Source organism: Triturus cristatus, chromosome 4_1 (genome assembly GCF_964204655.1).
Source record: "Triturus cristatus chromosome 4_1, aTriCri1.1, whole genome shotgun sequence".
Taxonomy (NCBI): Eukaryota; Metazoa; Chordata; class Amphibia; order Caudata; family Salamandridae; genus Triturus; species Triturus cristatus.
This window is the reverse complement of record NC_140585.1, coordinates 66,144,183-66,163,860: the sequence shown is the minus strand read 5'-3', so window position 1 is coordinate 66,163,860 and position 19,678 is coordinate 66,144,183. Positions and strand designations below refer to the sequence as shown.

Sequence of the window (19,678 nt, the reverse complement as noted above, 5' to 3'; positions counted from 1 at the left end):
ACCCCAAAATGGTTACGGACCTGGCCAACTCTGGATTGTCGCCTCTGTGACAAGGGAGTAGAGTCGTTATTGCATCTATTATGTATTTGCCCGGTCTTACAAAATCTAAGGAAGATCCTCCTGAGGCCATTCCTAAGAGAAACACAAGTCAGGACCTGCAGGGCGGCTGTGATAAAATGCCTCAGTGGGTCTTCAATACAACTTTCCTGTAAAACGATAAAATTCCTGACATTTGCTGCTCAAGAGCTCGAAAAAAAGGTAGCCGCAAAAGAGGAACTGGGACATATGGACACCTTGCAGCCGGACCCAGATCCTCTTTCATTCTCTTTACAACCACGTTCCTCCCCCTCCCCTTCTCATTTATTTTAAGACACTGCAAGCATTTTATTTAAGACACGAGGGGACAATTATATCTAATCAAATATAAGCCCTTATGTGTGCAGCAACCCCTGTTATAACAGTCATTTGTTGGCCCCAATCTTTTAATGAGAGGGTCATTGCCTTATAAAAGTGCTACCCCTGTTTCTTTTGACCTTTGTACATTTAAATACGCTCTCCCTGTTTTTACTTATCATGTATATCTGTGCAAAGTCGCCCAGGACACGGGGGCATGTTTTATGCTGTTTTACGCTGATTCAATACGTTGATGTTTATCACATGGTGGTAAGTTCCACCCTTTTATAATTTTAAGAAATCAAAATAAAAGTATTTATGCAAAGACCTCCTCATAATTCCCTCTAACCCGATATTGACGGTGCTCTTACGTAAAGCAAGGTGAAGGGAGAACTTTACAAAATTTTCATGTAAACAAATGATCCAAAGAAGGCAAAATGTCAGGGTGTACCCATGTCCCTGGTGCTCTTGGTTTATACCCAGAATGTCTCACTTGTGAGGACATGCTTTATCAGCTGGTAAAGACCTCTTCAGGGTTAGCCATGCTGAAATGTTGACTAAACTCAAGACATGAGTTCAGTGGAGTATGTCTTCTATTGCATGCACACATAATTGCTTATAGTGGGTCAAATGTTGAGAATGCTTCCCACCTTCAAGTAGTTTGTCTACAGAAGCACCCTCCACATGTAGCCATCTTGGGGTGGTGAAAGGTTAGGAGAATAAAAGTGCTCTGCTTCTGCAAGGTGTAATTGTCTTGCTACCAGTGTAAGCCCATGATCCATGTTCCATCTATCAGCTTGTTGACAAAAGCGCTCTCCAGAGGAAGCCATCTAAGGTTGGTAATAGTTTAGAACAGCAGACCTCTGCCTATGGAGGTTTGTGAGCAGCTAGACACCAGTGTAACCTATGATAGCTCCATTTTCGTTCTGTTGAACTGTATATTGCAGCCCCCGCCAGAGGGAGCCATCTTTGGATGGTACTAGGCTGGGACAACAGCAGAGCTCGGCCTCTGGACCCTAGTATAACATTTCAAAGCACTTTTAGGGCACAGAGGTTCTGATTCACTCCTGCTCTTTGACTGCCTAGATTTAATCTCAGTTACGTGTTTCATCGTTAGAGCAGGACATCACACAATAGTGTTAGTCATTCTTCTATACACAATCTTCGGATGGGTATGTGTTATCATATAGTTGGGTTACGTCAGGAGATCCATTAGCCCATTAGAGTCTGCTGAATTCAGAGCATGAGCAGGCTTGTTTGTGTGCCTTCATTGCCCAAGAGTCCCCCGTCATATGAACTGTGATAGCCTATGCATGATACAATAACCAACAAGTCTTTCCTCTTTTTTGGGAGCAATATCGGATATTTAACATCTGCTCTCAGCCATCACTCACCAACATGTGGAAGCCCATCTACTCCGCTCAGGTGCATTCCCTAGGCTCTAATTGACAAAAAATAGTAAAACCCAGCAGGCATTTGGGTACATCAATGCGATGTAAAGTTGGGCCGGTGGAGCCCGCATTGGAGCCTGGCACTTCTGCTGGTGTGCAGTCTGGGAGGGGATGCGCGCCTTCCCACAGAGGGCGGCAGTAGCGCTGCAATTCGGGGACCGCTGCGGTCTGTGTACACGTGAAGTAGACGTGAAGCTATGCGGGGGTAATAACACCACATGAGGGTTACTGCATCTCTAGGAATGCTGCTCCACGTCTGCCTGCTGTTATGACTCAACCACGCTTATGGTATGTATTGTGATAGTGAGAGAGGTCTTAAGTTGCGGAAGAGCTGCACTGCCCAGGGAGCAGGGGTTGCATCGGATGTGTAAAATGGCTAATCCATTGAATGGATCTTCCTGAATATTTGTCATTTCCGTGGGCTTTCCCGCATTTTACAGTTCAGAACAGTTTTTAGGTCTCGCCTATGCAGCGCGCATGCGCTGCATAGGAGAGAGGCCTAATGCCATCGGCACAGCTTTGGGGAAAAAACGTGCACGCGTTGCATTGCTTGCAATGGCAGTGCGTGCACATCTGGCGATTTCATTGCGGGGCGCGCAGCGCCATATGGTGGCGCCATATGGTCGCACGCTACCACAATGGAATCGCGCAGGCCCCCTCCCCTGCTGCCGCGCGAGGCATGCGCTTGTTCTCTTTCATAGGATGGACGTGGGTCTGCGTGGCCTGTCCGAAATCGGTATGTGGAAGCATGCAGTGCCATCCTTCTTCTGGTCCGTGTTCAGCCTCACACACGAGTAAGTAGCCTTTACACCACACAGCGGGATGGTCCCTAACGAGGTGCTAACTTATGAACAGGCCGTTCTTAAAGATTGGAAGCAAGCTAAACCTACTGCGACCTTCCACAATATCACCAACGAGGAAGAAGCAGCACTACGCTCACTTAATGACGACCCCCTTATCACCATAAAACAAGCAGATAAGGGTGGCGCAACGGTAATCATGTCAACCTGTGATTACCGCACTGAGTGTGAACGCCAGTTACGGGATAGGAAATACTATACTCCCATCCATGAGGACCCCACCAACAGGCTCAAAACCCTGATCGCGAGCATAGTCTTCCATGCCGAAACTCAGGGCTGGATCACAAAAAAAGAGGCTAACTTTCTAGTCATCGGCGAACCAAGAACTCCTTACTTCTATTGTCTCCCCAAAATACATAAGGGCACTAATCCGACCCCAGGGAGACCGATTGTTTCGGGGATTGGTTCCCTGTTGGAACCCCTCTCCCAGTTTGCAGACTACTTTCTTAAACCTCTAGTCCAAAGCACCCCTTCATTCTTAAGAGACACCACCGATGTACTCAGGCTTCTAGAGGACACCCAACATCAGGGAGAGGTTGACTTCCTCATCACCCTCGATGTTGAGGCCCTCTATACGAATATCCCCCAGAGGGCTACCCTTGATGTTATAGAGGATGCACTGAGTAGTCTGGAATGGGTATCACCTACCCCCCGCCCTTTCATTATTGAATGTGCCACTCTAGCTCTTACAGAGAACTTTTTTGAGTTTGAAGGCCAATTATTCCATCAGACACAGGGCACGTCGATGGGGAGTACCTTTGCCCCTAGTGTGGCCTGCCTCTACATGGCAGCATTTGAGGAACGAGCCATCCATAATGAATCGAACCCTTACAGAGCTAATATCCTTTTGTGGAAGAGGTTCATTGACGATATTTTGATCCTTTGGAAGGGTGATCAAGCACACTGCAACGAATTTTGCCAATGGATAAATACTTTAAATCCATATTTAAAATTCACGAGTACCATCTCTGACCACCAGCTTCCCTTTCTGGACCTCCTGATCATATTAGACGATCATCAAATGAGCACCACACTACATCGTAAACCGACTGACAGAAATAGTCTACTACATTTCAATAGCTACCACCCTGGGGCGCTCAAACAAAATTTACCCTTTGGTCAATTCCTCCGTATTAGGAGGAATTGTAGCGCTGTTACTGACTTCAAAAAGGAGTCACAAACCCTCATGACCAATCTTCTCCAGAGGGGGTACCAGAACCGGGACATCCAGAGATCCTACAAACGTGCCCGCAACAATAACAGGGAAGGGTTACTTGAACCAAGAGAGAAAAAAACTGACGACTGCCTCACCTGTGTGATCACCTACACCCCTAACTCTTCACAACTCCAGAAAATCATTAACAAACATTGGGGTATCCTCCACACCGGGGAACTTACAATACCGAACCCCCGTTTTGCCTTCAAACGCACCACCAATTTGAAGGAGAGATTAATACATACCAGACCCAAACCCAAACCACCAGTGAACACCAATCAATCGACTTTATGGAACCTTCCTCCCGTCAGGGGCCACTACCCTTGCGGTAACTGTGTGGTGTGTCCTCAAACTAAAATAACCAAAGACATTGTCTTTCCTAATGGGATCACGTGGGAATGCAGAACGCACACTAACTGTAATACTGCCTACTGCGTTTATCTGATAACCTGCCCGTGTAACTTACCTTACATAGGGATGACGACTAGATCAGTGAAGACGAGAATCATTGAGCATCGGAGTAATTTCCGATGCAAAAAAATGAATACTAGGATGACCAAGCACTTTTGTGAAAATAACCACTCCCCTGACTCTTTTAAGTGGGTAGTTCTCCAGTCCCCTAAAAATGTCACCAAAACCAAACTGTTCACCCTGGAGCAGAGGTGGGTGATGAGACTGTCTTCGAATACCGATGGATTGAACGAGGACATCCCGTGGAGCAGCCTTACAAACATCTGACGTGACTGAACTAGCTGTCTCCGATAGACGTTCTGTACCTGTGTGCCCCCTTCGTTTAAGCATGTGACGCTTAGACACCAGAGCATATTAATATATGTACCTACAGGCATCCTCTGATACGCTTAGTTTCCCTAACATGCAAGTTGTCAACAAAATGATCACTTCACATTAGATACCTATAGATATCCTATGATATATGCATGCCAGTTTCCCTAACATTCGAACTGGCAACGTAAAATATGCGAGTTGGCAACACAATGATGACATTACATCATGTGCCAACAACACGCATTTGTCACTTATATAGATACCTTTTCGCGGCTCGATCTGTGGAATTACGTCAAGTCCAAACATTCTAGACTGACACGATTTCAATTGGTTACCACAGCAACCACAGCTCTAACAACCAATAAGGGCTCCTCACGTAACACTGTTGTCACACGTGACCCCGCGTCATCATTTCCTGTGGTTTACACGGCGCGTCCTGCTACACGCCCATATCCCTCTCTTTTCCTCTACCGGATGTAAACATCGCGCACTAGTCTCTCCGCCAACATCTCTCTGACGTAGCAATTAGTGCACGGCTCGGATTGGCTGGTCTGCGCTAGATAATCCCTTCGGGAGTTCTGAGATTCGTCCCCCGAGTCGGCGTGGATCAAGGGTAGGTGGATAGGCGTCCTGTACTACGGACTTCTGTAAGTATCCCCTCGTGGCTTCTGGGTCCTCATTTTCTGCGGATTTCCTTACTATATGATCATGCTACTAAATGATCAGCTCTCTATTCCATTTTCTTGTGGCTGCACCTTCTGCCCGCTGGTCGCCGCTCTGTGTATCATTAGGACACTGTACTATCCGGTGTCTGCCTCCAGCGCCAGCTCGTTGGATTTTACAGCCCTGCAGTGAAGGGTGAGTGGTTGAACTAAAATAAACTGTTATCTCTGCCCCGATGCCACCAAACACCTCGCGCATCCGGCGTTCTTAATTTTCTGCCCTAGCACCAGTCACAGTGGGAAGTGGTCAAAAATACATTTTTTTTTTTTTTTTTTTTTTTTTTTTTTTTTTTTTTTTAGAATTCTCCTGTTTTTAGTCCACTTCTATAGGGTGTTCACCACTAGTACCACCTTATAGCTGAACACTTGGCAGTATTGAATTTGCATGACAACTGATTATCGTAGTTGTTAAGAGATAAGATCTATAATGCTTGTCACAATGTGATTGTTATTTATATGTTTGTGTCCCTGTATATATTTTTCTCTTTCAGGCATTTTTTCCTAACCTGCACTAGTCACCACTTATTAGGGTGCTGTATGTGTGGTAAGTGTCAAAATTAAGCCACTACCACTACCAATGAGTGTGTGAATCACCTGGTCCTGAAGAATTGCGGTTACTTTACTTAAGCAAGAAACATGTTGACCATCTATAACCACAGCGTAATACAGTCAATCTAACTGTAATATTACGCACTCTATTGTTTTTATTGTAAGAGTGGGACCACAGTCATTTAATAAACACCATTCAGGTTCCCCACTACTTATTTTTAATACACTCCCCTCACCACACACTTCTCACTTGAAGGCCCTTACCTGCATTCACCCACCGGCAACTATGGAATAAAGATCTCCATTAAAAGGCGCCATTGGGGTCGCCGATCGGGGATTGCAGCGCCGCCCCGATTCGGAGCAGACCCGATGATGACACTTTACATCTGGGCCACATGCTGACGACATATGACAGCTAGTCTGCCGGGTGTGTGAGGGTCTTTTTCCTAAAGGAGGATTTTCCTCCTGACCTCAGGGACTCATTTATCTCTTCTTTCACCAGTAATTCTCTTTAGGAACAGCATACTTTCTTACTTATTCGAATACATCTGGGCTATGTATGCTGGACCTGTCATAAACAGCCCCTGTTCCTCCTCTTTTTAAGTATCTGCGAGTGTAGCGTCACTTTCTTTTATCATTGGGCACAACGTTTAACAGCAGTGAGAATTTGGGAAATGTTGGGTGACTTTATTTATACTGTTGGCTTGAACTGAATTAAGTGGAAGGAAGTACAGTGTATGCAGATCACTATACTTTTTTTTACTTATTTACAGTGTTTTATATAGCTTGACCCAAATCGGGTATCAGAGCGCTTTACATATCACCAGTTGCATTATATGAGAACACATTCATTTTTGTTAGGCACAGGGAGATTAAGCGATTTGCCCAGAATCACAGGATGTTCAGCGTCATTGCTGACTTGAACCCAGTTCCCCACATTCGAGGTCGAGGGCCCTAGCCGTTAAACCAACTCCTCTCCTATACTGTTTCCTAGTTCTGTCGGAAGTGTTGGCGAAGGCCATGGCGTGATCTCCCTCCTCACTCTATCAGGCTGAGGATTTTAGGGGGGGGAGAAAAAGTAGCTGTGGTCTGTTGGGGGGAGTGAGGAGGATGTGTAACGTCGTAGAAAGGATAATTCTAGTTATGTATGTGATTATTTATTTATAGATGGGCATGGCCCCCCTGCTGTACAGCCGGTGAATACCCCAATCAACACTGATCTCCTACACACGGTCATTTTTCTCAGGAATTTATGCTATGACCGTTGCAACATGCCTAGCTCCCCCTTGCCCTCCCCCCAACGCTTAAGGTTTTATGGTGTCTAAGTATTGTGGTTTTGTGACTGTTTACATATGAAGCCCATACTTTACTTATTGCTCGATCGGCGTTGGGGGTACGGGTCCTGTGGTGTGATTGTTTTTAATCAGTTTTTTTTTTCTGTCAGCAATGTGTGGGTGGATCGAGAGAGATGTCATCTTTTCTATTGTTGGAGCTGAATGCGTTACAGGTATGCTTAAACCGCCTTACTGTGAACTTAAAGATAGTCACTGTGGGTGGTTTTTCAATTTAGTTTTTTAATTGGACCTATGCATATGCATACGCGCTCACTAAGAAGTATGGGATCATAGGCCCCATACGTCGGAAAGTGCTGTCCTAGAGTAAAAAAAAAAAAAAACGCCGAAAATTGGATCTTCAGCCTATGCTAGCACGTTTTTGAAACCATATATCCTATATTGGAATGCATTATTGCTGTGTTGTGTTTTCTAAGTCCAGGAGTTAATATAACTATTTTTGTTTTTTAGCCATGGTTAAGGGCTCGGCAGCTTTTCTAACAAAGTTTTGCAAAGAAATCTATGACAAGACAAACAAGCATTGGCATAGCCAATAGGTCTCGCCTTTGGGACCCTATAAGTGTTTAGCCATGCAACACTTGATGTTGTTGCACCAAGGATATTTTGCTGGATAACTAAACACTTATAAGGTCCCAAAGGTGAGACCTATTGGCTCTGCCAATGCTTGTTTGTTTAGTTAGCTTCCTGCGCCCCAGGCAGCGCAATGCATGATTAGTGCAGAAATCGAGTAATGCACAGATCCGTTTCCAGCGCCAAGATGTCTAGAGTATGATCGTGCTTTATACATTATTTTCATTTTCATTGGTCAGCTGAAAAGTACTCAGTTCAGCGATTTTTTTTAAAGTAGTTGTATTTGGTGCACTGTTGCTTTTTTAAAAGAAAAAGCAAATCTGTCATAGAATGTCAAAATATCAGCACAAGCAGATTTCTAGATGAATCCCTTTGTGTGTTTCTAAAGTGCAGAATCCTGTAAGGAGTAATTTGTACATCTGGATAGAAAAGCCTTTTATTCCTTCTCTTGTGCGAGAGGGAGGCCTGATGCGTTAAGTTAGTGCGGCGTGGTATTATGTAAAACTGCTGGGAGGGAGGACAATGGCGTCAGATATGTAGTAAATTCTGCAGTATGGCCAATCGGGGAGAAACACAATCACGAGGCTGTGTCTAGAAACAATAGGAGGCGCTCCTCAGTTCAATGGACGTGCCTCTCAGCCTTTGAATCTCCCAGGAGAGTGAGTGGAAATGGCTTTGGAGTGATATGTGTTCTTGTCAAATTAATGGCGATGCAAACATGCTTTTGGGCAGGTGAGGAGTGTTTTCCGGGCTGATGAACAAATTGAAGTCTGTGCTAAGTTAGTTCTCTGGTTAGAAGTTGGGTCCAGAGGGGGATCCATCTGGACCCATGAAAGTGAGTTTAGAGGTAAAAAAATATTGCCAGGACACATATGCCTCCTTCACTTTTGTCACCATAACAAGGAACGGACATTACGAAACTTCGGGTGCTGGTCAGTTCCCGCCGAACGGGATTACGAACAAATTCTAGACTTTGCCCTTATTGCAGTGATAGAGCACCATGTGATTTTGAGATTTGTAGGGTTGCATCATATTCACCGTTAGTTAGCACCCGCATGTTAATCAACGTAGGGTTAGAAGTGCCATAGAAATGTGTTTGTTATAATCTTTTAATATAGAAGTTTTAGAAGCGTAATAACGTTTTTGCGAAGCTTAACGTTGCAAGTTATCGTGAATGTATTCAGTATAATGCAGATGATTAGTTTTCACAAACTAATGTAATAGATTAAACGCGTACCACGTTAGAATTAAAATTGTAGGTTGCTTATTCTCATGATGGTAATGTCGAATTAATGCCTAGGATGTGATTTCGTAGTGTGTTTAATTTTGTAAGGCCTACTCGCACATACACGTTAGAAGAGAAGGCCTGTTTGTTTCTTATATTAGCTATATTTTGTCGGCCGACAGGGATTTCTTGGTTAAGGCTTGAGATGCAGTGAAATGTAAAACTTCAAGATGCGAAGAGTTTTTCTTTTCGTTCCCATGTTTCTGTTGCAGGTGCAAGGACATTTAGCTCGTTAGTGAGAGTAAGTCTTTGTTTTAGGAGTTGAGATACGGTGTGGAGCCAACAGGGGAGTGCATTGGAATGTGCAACTGTAACTCTTAGTATGGAAGGTGCCTGGGACCCAAGGTCAAGCTAACGGATGATGGAAGATGGACAGCTCTGGATGGAAATTTACCAAAGGAAGACCTGGCTGAAGAGGTGTGCCGAAGGGCGTGTTCTACAATTTTGGGGTTTCGTATTAGGGACAGTGTCCCCCGTAGGTTGAGCAGATGAGACTTAGGCGGGAAGCTAGAAAGAGCATCCTAGATCGAGCTCTCACTAAGTGAAGACTTCTTAGGAAGTTTCACTCCTGACACCTTTTTCATGATTCTCTTGCCTGGGAGGGAATGCTAAGTAGGGATGCCACTTTAGAATAGTGGAGGGACAGAAATGCTTTGATTAGTGATTCCCCAGATTGACGTTAGTGTTACGATTTTCTATTTGATGCTTTTAGAAGCCGTAATTCTTTTCATTTTTAGTCACATGAGAATTCTTCGTAGGTTGGCGTTTGTATTAGTGCCCATTTATCTTTTGTGCCTTGTATTGAGGTGCCTTTATGTTGAACTGTTTTTACTCATAATAAAATCAGGAAACTTTAGATTCTGAGTCCTCTATTCCTTAATGATGTCAAACTGCGGTAGATATATTTTGATAATTGTGTTTACTCCCTCTACGCTATTTGGCAAATAAAGAGATCCTGGCGACCTGAGAGGGTTCTTGTAGATAATTGGGTAGACAAGAATCCGGCCCTATCAGTTGGTAGCAGAGATGGATGGTTATTTCCGATAGCGAGGGAACATTTAGATTAGGATAAGTGATCCTTGAGGCCCATGGACGCTAAGTGATGGTGAATCATCAGATGGTGAGCAGCGGACGGCGACGGCTGATGGTCATCGACGGAGAGTAGCAGTGCGGCAGAAAGCACCACTTCGAAGTGGAGTAAGTATAAATAGGGTGAGATGTTTGTAGATTGCAGTGTTGATTTGTTGTGTGATGTCTTGCGAAGTTGGTATGAGTGTTGAGTGATTGCGAGATCAGGCTGTGAGCGCGCGCAGCCCGGGAAAGTCTTAGGCTCGATGAGTAGCTTAAGCGATTGGATGTAGAAGACACCCGCGGTAGATTTTGTCGACCACCCGAAGGAGATCGTGAGGCGCCATCGATCACCTGGACCGAGATAGGGGGAGCGAATGTATGAGTGCATGACAAACCGACGCTGGTCGTGGGTTGTTGTATGTGAATTTGACTATTTGTAACCTATCAGAGGCGATTTGTCTGGCCGGACGGGGACAGACAGTTGCCAATGTATAACCTAGCCATGATCGAAAGCTTTTCCAGTTGCCAACCGAGGTCGACAACTTCGAGAGACTGTGGACGTACAGAGAAGTAACTTGTTTGGGACAAACGGTTATTTCAGCGTATGAATGGGACAAATGCAAGGGTGAGACGTGAGTCGTGAAGGAGGGGAACTGCTGCGAGGAGAGGAAAAGTTACGCCGGAGAGTGTCGCGCTGCGATAGGTCAGTTGGTGTGAGTCGCGTTGTCATTGGTGGATTGATACCAGGAAGTAAACGAAAATATTGTATGTGTTCAAAATTTGGTCCTCATGAAATGTTTTAAAGTGTTCCGAGAATTGTGTAGAGGTGATAAACATGTGGTTACAAGTGGGGGAGAAGAAGCCCCTCCCGAGGATACTCCGGCACATTACATGGCGAGAAATGTGGGATTGCATACTATAATTTGGCTTGAAAATTGGCATAAAATGACCCAAGGTAAAGGAGAATTAGCTTTCCCGAGATATGGTTCATTCAGGTTGGAAGTGTTGTACCAGTTGAAGTCTGTAATGGCGGCTTTACGGCCTTTGCCGAGGCCAACACAGTTTGAAGCATTGCATGCGTGGATTAGAGCAGCACATGATAGGAAAAGAGATAGAAACGAGGAAAGAGTGAAAAACTCGATTAGGGCGTTCCAGGATGCGAGATGGGATGCAGTAGAGGAAAGATGGAGAGTACAGACAATAGAAGAACACAGATTGTATCCCTTATTGGTAAAGAGTAAAGACTGATGGATCAAAAGTAAAGGCAGCAGATGAGGAGGATGATAGCGATACTGAAGATAGCCTACTAGAGAGGTTATTATCTGAGAGACCACCTCCATACAACCCAGATGCCCCGGAAGGGAACTCAGCACAGATAGAAGGGACTGGGGGAGTACCAGCTCAGTCAGACGTGAGAGTAGAAGGGAAGATCTCGACAGGAGTCGAGGGTACTAGGAATCAGTTTGTAGCTAGCGCAGAGGTTGGGAGAGGTGCAAGGTTACCGGATGCCCTAAAGGTACCAGTCCCTATTGGACCTATTGTTTCTGTTTACGACCCAGATCAAGAAAAGGTTGGAAGCTCAGTACATTCAGTTGTAGGAGTGAGGAGCGTGGCCGAGGGAAGTGGGTCAGTGAGGGGAATGGAACAGACTCCAAGGCGTATAGAATGGACTACACCATTACCAGCCACAGCAGACTCCTCTAGGGGATAGGGAGAGTCGAGGCCAGGGAGACCGAGGTCCTTGGCCGAGTCAAAATCATACTTGCGAATGTGGACACCACCAGTGAGAAACCAGAGCCAGAGTGTGATAACAGCAGAAAGCGAACGAGGCACAATAGTGAATCGTTCTGTTCCCATGAGTATGTCAGAAGAGAGTAGGTCATCGGAACGAGAATCTAGCTATGACGAAAGGGATGGCGTGGTTTGTCGAGAAGTACTGAAGGGAGCCTTGAAAGGGAGGATGTTAGATGTTGTTGGATTGAAGGCAGAAGTGGATGATGTAATAAGTGGGAATTTACCTCTTGAGAGAATGTTAATGTACGAACAAGATGAGTTACTTTTTGTAGCGAAGGATGTGACTCGCAAAGCACGAACCGCTCATGAGAAATTGTCAGATTTGGCCAAACGGTATGATGTGGATTTGTCTAAAACAAAATCATTGCAAGGAAGTCATAGGTTGCAGTACAGTGACCAGGAAATAGAAGAGAAAAGAGTCATGGGGTTGAGAACCCATATCAAGGATCTCATCATAGCAATGCGTGCATGGGGTATGCTTGACAAGTGGGAAGAAAGATGGTCCAAGAAGAAAAGCTCTAAGAGAACAATTGGAGAGACACCACCTCCGGGTGGGGGGATGACGCAGATAGGGAATTACCCTTTACGAGAGGTGCAGAATGGAGGATACGTACACGTACCTTGGAGTAGGGGTGATTTGTCTGCCTTCACAAATGGTTTTCCCCGACTCAGGGAGAAACCTGTGGAGGGGTATAAGCAAGTTGATCGCTTTGTCAAAATTTTGAAAGTATTGTGGATTGATCTGAACACCCTGTTTGACATTGTGGTTATGAGTGATTTGTGGTCGGCATGTAAAATCGCTGTTGAGTGGCTGACTTCAGAGCCTGACAGGGACCCGATCTCAAATGGTCCGTCGCCTATAGTGATGAAAAAGTTTGAACAAGTGATTACTTGGTTGAAGTCGAAGATCTCACCCCAAGACATTGATTGGGTGAAGATAGATAGGACGGTGCAAGAGCCTAAGGAGACTGTGCATGAGTTCTATGAAAGACTCTTGCAGGCTTTTAAACAGTACAGTGGCCTAGATGTGTTGGATACCAAGGACATGGGACAGTTCGTTGCTAAGTTTGTGTTTGGATTAAGGCCCGAGGGTAGTCTCATGATACAGCAGCATCTGATTTGTTGGCAGAACAAGCCTGTAGATGAGATTTTACGGTATGCTAGATACTGTAGTGATGAGATAGAATCCAAGCACAGGAAGTTGAAGGATAAATTGATGCTTGTTCAGATGCAAACAGCCCAGGGACAGCCTAATGGGGGAACGTTGGGAAGGAGACAGGGAAATAATCAAGGAGGAGTCCAGAATGTTCAGGGACAGGGAAGGCCAAAGTCAATAGACCCTAAGACAGGAATGGATGTGGCGACATTGAAAAAGACTACAGCATGTCATCTTTGTCACCAGATTGGACACTGGAGACGCGAGTGTCCTTTGAACCCGTTGAACCAGGTACAGCAGGAAGGAGAGATAGTTCAGGTTCCTGTGGCGGACATGATCCCTACAGTGACTAGACCTAAAATGGTCAAAGGGGGGACAGGTGCTCCGCAGATGCAGGTTCCACAACCACCTAAGATGCAGAATATGCAACAGGGAGCTCGGACATATTTGCAGATGCCCATGTTTGAAGGGGGTGAGGAATACGATCTAGACCCGTTGGCGCGACCATGTTCGAGAGGAGAAGAGGATTGTGCGCTTGGAGCTGTCTTAGAGGTAGATCAGAGGGGACCCTTTGTGGAAGCAGATATTGACGGTCACCCGACGACCTTTTTGGTTGATACGGGGGCTACTCGATCGACTGTAAGATCTGCAGCGGTCCCAGACCTACCCCTTTCTGGACAATCAATTCAAGTTGTTGGCGTAGCAAATAAGAAACTGAGTAGCCCATTGACGGAGCCAATTCCAGTAAGGATAGGGAAATTCAGTGATCGACATCAATTTGTGGTGTGTGATTCTAGTCCAGTTTGCCAGTTAGGAAGAGACCTATTGTGCAAGCTTAACTGCGCTATCTATTGTACCCCGAAGGGAGTGGAAGTACAGACAAGGGATGACGATGCGACCTTGTGGAAATGTATCCAGCATTAACAGTGGAGGAACTTCCACTTGATCTGAGGGACTCAGTGTCAATTGATGTATGGGACCTCAGTGGAGAGGAGATTGGATTAGTCAAGGGAGTAGACCCAGTGAAAATCCAGGTTAAGCCAAATGTAGAGTACCCTAGGACGCCTCAGTATAATTTGTCACCCGAAACTATTGCAGGGATTAAGCCTGTAATTGAGTCTATGATCAAGCAAGGAATTCTGAAGGAGATTATGGGTAGCCCATGCAATTCGCCTATTATGGGACTACAGAAACCGAGTGGGAAGTTCCGGATCGTACAAGATCTGCGAAAAATTAATGAGATAGTTGTTCCATGTTGTCCAGTGGTACCGAATCCATCTGTGATCCTGTTTCAGATCCCATGTGAAGCTCAATGGTTCACAGTGGTTGATTTGTGTCAAGCCTTTTTCTCGATTCCTCTACATGAAGAGAGCCAATTTCTTTTTGCTTTCCGGCTGGAAAACCGTGTGTTAACGTGGTGCCGTATCCCACAAGGGTATACAGAAAGCCCGTCTATTTTTAACCAGATCTTGAAGAAAAATCTCGAAGGTCTCGTGCTGCCACAGGACTCTGTTCTCGTGCAGTACATTGACGATCTGCTTGTTGCGTCAAAAACTGAAGACGCCTGCAGGATCGATACTGTAGCTTTGTTGAATTACCTGGCAGAAAATGGGCATAAAGTGTCTCCGAATAAGCTGCAGTACTGTTTGAGCGAAGTACAGTATTTGGGTCACCGGATTGAGAAAGGCAAGAGGAAGGTGTCACCAGATCGCATTGAGGCTATTCTGAAAATGCCTGTTCCTACTTGGGAATGGTTGGCTACTGTCGCCAATGGATCCCAAACTTTTCCTTTGAAGCGAAAGGATGTGAGTGATCCGGTACCATGGGACGAAGACTGTTTAAGGTCATTCTTGAGGCTGAGAGAAGCTTTGTGTGGCGCTCCAGCTTTGGGAATGCCTGACTATAACAAGGCATTTGCCTTATTCTGCTGTGAGAGAGAAGGTTGTGCATTGGCAGTTTTAACCCAGATTCATGGAAATGTCCGTAGACCAGTTGCCTATTTTCCAGCTACTTTAGATCCAGTAGCTTCTGCGTTGCCCGGATGTCTCAAATCCGTTGCTGCAACAGGTGTCAGTATTGAAAGATGTGAGAGCATTGTAATGGGTCATTCGCTTACTGTGTATGTACCACATTCTGTCGAACTGTTGATGACCATGACTAAAACACAGCACCTCACGAATAACAGGTTGACGCGTTATGAACAAGTCATCCTTGCTGCAGAGAATGTGACGCTGAAGAGGTGTTCTGTTTTAAATCCTGCTACACTGTTGCCTATCCCAAATATAGATGATGAAAATTGTGAGGACCATGATTGTCTCGATGTGACTGATTTGTGCACCAAACCGAGACCTGACATTGTCGATGAGCCGCTTCCAGTCTCAGATGAAACTTTCTTTGTGGACGGTTCATGCTTAAGAGACAGTGCAGGGCGACTGAAAGCAGCGTTTGCTGTATGTACCATCACTGGAGTGGTTGAAGCCACTTGTTTAGAAGGAGTATACTCCGCACAGGTGGCTGAACTTATTGCTTTGACCCGTGCCTGTTTGGCTGCTGACAAGATCCGTATAACTATTTATACCGATAGTCAGTATGGGTTTGGTGTCGTTCATGACTTCAGACAGCTATGGTCATAGAGAGGGTTTATGACATCTTCTGGTTCGCCCATTAGAAATGGGGACTATTTGAGGCAATTGTTAGAAGCGTTGCAATGTCCAGATGAAATCGCAGTTGTTAAGTGTTCGGCACACACTAAGGGGAATGATTTTGTGTCATTAGGTAATAACTATGCAGATGAAGTTGCTCGATTTTGTGCAGAGCAGGGATGCACATTCACTGAAAGGCATGTTGAGGAAAGCCAAGAAAGAACCGATTTCAACATGATGTTAGCCATGGCTGATACATGGGAAGAACTGAAACAGTTGCAAGATGAAGTTTCTGACCAAGAACGGGATAGTTGGATACGAGCTGGATGTGAGAAGGGAGACGTGGATGTGTGGGTTTCGAATGATGGAAGAGCTGTGTTGCCGGAATGTCTGTTGAATCCAATGGCAAGATTGATACATGGTGCTGTACATCTTGGCAGGGATGCCATGGTGCGAGTGTTTCGCCAAACGCAATACAATCCAAAGTTTCGTGCAGTAGCTGAAGCTGTGTGTCAGAGATGTGTTACGTGTCAACAAATGAATTTAGGGAAAAGGACAGCTGTGACTCTGAGTCATATTGGGAGGTCAGGTGGGCCTTTCAACAGAATGCAGCTGGATTTCATTGAGATGCTCAGGTGCAATGGGTTGAGGTACATATTAGTTGTAGTATGTGTTTTTTCTAGATGGGTGGAGGCTTACCCAACACGTAGGTGTGACACACTCACCGTAGCCAAGCTACTACTGAGAGAGCTTATCCCGAGGTTTGGTTTTCCGACCTTTTTTGAATCAGACAGAGGAACGCATTTCCATAGTGAAGTTATGAAATTGCTTTGTGCGGCCTTGAATGTGGACCAAGGGTTGCATTGCAGTTTTCGACCAGAGGCTTCTGGGATTGTGGAACAAGTTAATGGGACTTTGAAAGCCCGAATGGCTAAAGTGTGTTCTTCGACATCTTTGAAATGGCCAGACGCATTACCCTTGGTTCTCATGAGTCTCCGTAGTGTGCCTGATAGGAGGACTGGATTGTCGCCTCATGAGATCCTCATGGGGAGAGCGATGCGTTTGCCAGCGATACCTGCCACTGCTTTGATTAACATCACTGATGATTTGATTCTCGACTACTGTAAAGGCCTGGCTGACGTAGTTCGTTCTGTGTCTCAGCAGGTGCAAGCAGCAGCTGTTCCAGCCGCAAGTGACCTGTGCCACGACTTGTGCCCAGGGGATTGGGTACTTGTGCGTAAACACGTGAGGAAGAGATGCCTGGATGCTCGTTGGCATGGGCCGTACCAGATAATCCTGGTTACGAATACAGCAGTGAAGTGTGGGGGATTGCCGAACTGGGTGCATGCCTCCCATACCCGTAGAGTTCCAGCACCCTTGGAAGATACAGCCCCTCTCGTGAATGAAAATCCAGCTGAGGTGGCAGAGCCATTTGGGAGGGCAAGTCAAGCTGTAAGGGTTGCTGATGCAGTTGGTTGTGCACTAGACCGAGCTGAAAGGGGAAGTGCAAGTTGAAGTCCCGAATTTGACTCAGACGAAGATAGTGTTGCTGTGGGTGGAGTAGAGTCAAATTCTACAGTGCACAGTATCCCTCTAGACCTATATTGCTTTATATCAAGTTTTAGTGGTCTCACAATTAAACAGCACAAAACACCCTTATATACACATTGTTATTGTGTCTTTTTTATTTTATTTCTTTTTTCATCATTTTTGCATACGAATGAAATTCATCTCTTTTTTTTATAGACATAATAAAAAAAAATGTATATACAAAACAATCCAAGTCGTACAAAAATGTAACAATCTTTGCATATATGTACTAAATTTGAGAAAGCAGAATGTATACCAAATAGAAAGAAAATTATTGTATCTATTAGGACCAACATACAAATATTGACATTGATTTAGGATATCCAAAAACAGAAAATCCCCATACCATTTACACCTCTACACACTTCACATTCATTTCACTGTCATCCATAACATACATACAACCCACCCCAGAGCCAAAAAACATGCACAGAAGGAACTAGCAGGGGTGAAACGCTCAACCCTCTGATGCTGTGCTGAACGCTGAGGTGTGTCATTCAAACTGGTCAACGCGCGTTTCGATGGCTTAATCCTCTTTAACTGCCATCTTCTTCAAGACCTGTTACTTAATAGTTTTGTAACAGGTAAGATAAGGGGGATAAGTTTTCTGAAAAGACAATATGGGATGTTATTTTACTGAATGTCTAATCTAATATTCATTTGTTAGAAGCCCACAGGAGATATCTTACATTGTCTCCAAAATAAATGACTAAAATATTATTCATGCTATCAAAGTTGCAAATGTGCCACTTGACAGTGTTCTCAATGAGTAAAATAGACCCACATCCATAGGAAAACATCAAAAGGGTGAATAGAAAAAGATAGACTGCACCTAATGAGAAGGCAGATAATTTTAGATCACAATCTAAGGGTAAAAACTACGCATATATAAAAAAGAATACCAATAAGCATGTAAGGTCTGTGAAATCATTTGAGTCCTCCTATATGTTCTTATTCTTCTTTTTATATTATATTGGTACCTAATGTGTTCAAATCCCACATGCATGTATATTTACCATTCATACTACTCTGTGATCTCAAGATTAGATGGAATTATCTTGTCACATACTGAGTGCTCTGCAGCATAGTTCTAAGAATGCAGCTTGGGGTGCCATACTTCGTCTTGTCGTCTAGTCACTACATATGAGGACAATAAATATCACAAGCAAAATAGTTGTCAATACTTGTCACTATTCATTAAATGTTATGCATGTAGTGGTTCAGAAAAAGCTTGTTATTTTATAAAAGGAAGATTAATATATTTTAGATAACCTACTTTGCCACTTATATGTCTTTAGGTATCTCCTTCTGATCTATCCTTTATGTCCTTTTTTTTCGACCACGACGTTTCAGATCTATTCGTAAAAGTGGATGGTTCTCTCCTTTGGGGTGACCCTAGTGATAGTACAGAGAGGGATTAGGTTTACAAAAATATATATTTTTTTAAAAAATATTAGCAAAGAAATATATTCAGAATGCGATCACCACACAAGGGGCTAGTAAAGTGATCTCTTCATAGAAGGCATATGTTAACTTATGGTTGTTCCAGCTAAAAGTGTGTAACTTATGGTACGATATGCTACAGTACTCAAGGCAAAAGAACTCTAGCTGCTCCGTTCTCATCACGGCTTATCGGTCACCCTCATCTTTAAGCCGTAGGTACTAACTAGTGGCCTGTCATGGGGAAGTGCTTCATAATTGCTATCAAAGCTATTAGTCAGTTGTGGATTTCGCCCACTATAGCATCGAAGGTATTCAATAGAGTTCCCACATTAGGGAACTAATGATGTGCGAGCCCGGACCTCAGGCATTCTCTTAAAATTGTACTTACCCCTATGCTTGGTGAGAAAAAACATTTTTTTAAATATAGAGGGTATCGAATGCTGATTGGTTCCTATATTGTAATGTATGCAACTAACGAGTACGAAGTACCGCCGACATACGCCTTACCTTAGGAGAATGGAGAGTTTCCCACGACCGGTATGCCCTCGCGTTGGGACGATCCTATAAGGACGTGGTGGTTAACTCTGCCTTTTTATGTCCTAGACAAAGCTAGCGAGTTATCTCTAATGCGAAACAGCTGTGAGGCGCCATGACGTCATCACCTATGCGTCGGCCCACTCTATGATTAACTGAATGGCTGTGTAGTCTGCGATGCCATCTTTGAGTGAATGTTGAAAGATCGAATACCATATATATTGCCTACCTCTGAGGGAGATAAGTGTATGTATATGTGTATAC

At 44.5% G+C, this 19,678-nt stretch overlaps 2 long non-coding RNA genes across 2 annotated transcripts in view; both read right to left on the bottom strand.

Annotated features, from left to right (window-relative positions):
* Positions 1–19,678, bottom strand: part of LOC146839538 (uncharacterized) — a 1,010,507-nt gene that overhangs the window by 343,780 nt on the left and 647,049 nt on the right. The window lies entirely within an intron of this gene.
* LOC146839541 (uncharacterized) lies at positions 17,521–19,540 on the bottom strand. The gene is made up of 4 exons (XR_014981103.1): positions 19,388–19,540; positions 18,714–18,832; positions 18,454–18,574; positions 17,521–18,044 (listed from the first exon to the last, which is right to left on the bottom strand). It is a non-coding gene; the product is annotated as an uncharacterized LOC146839541 (long non-coding RNA).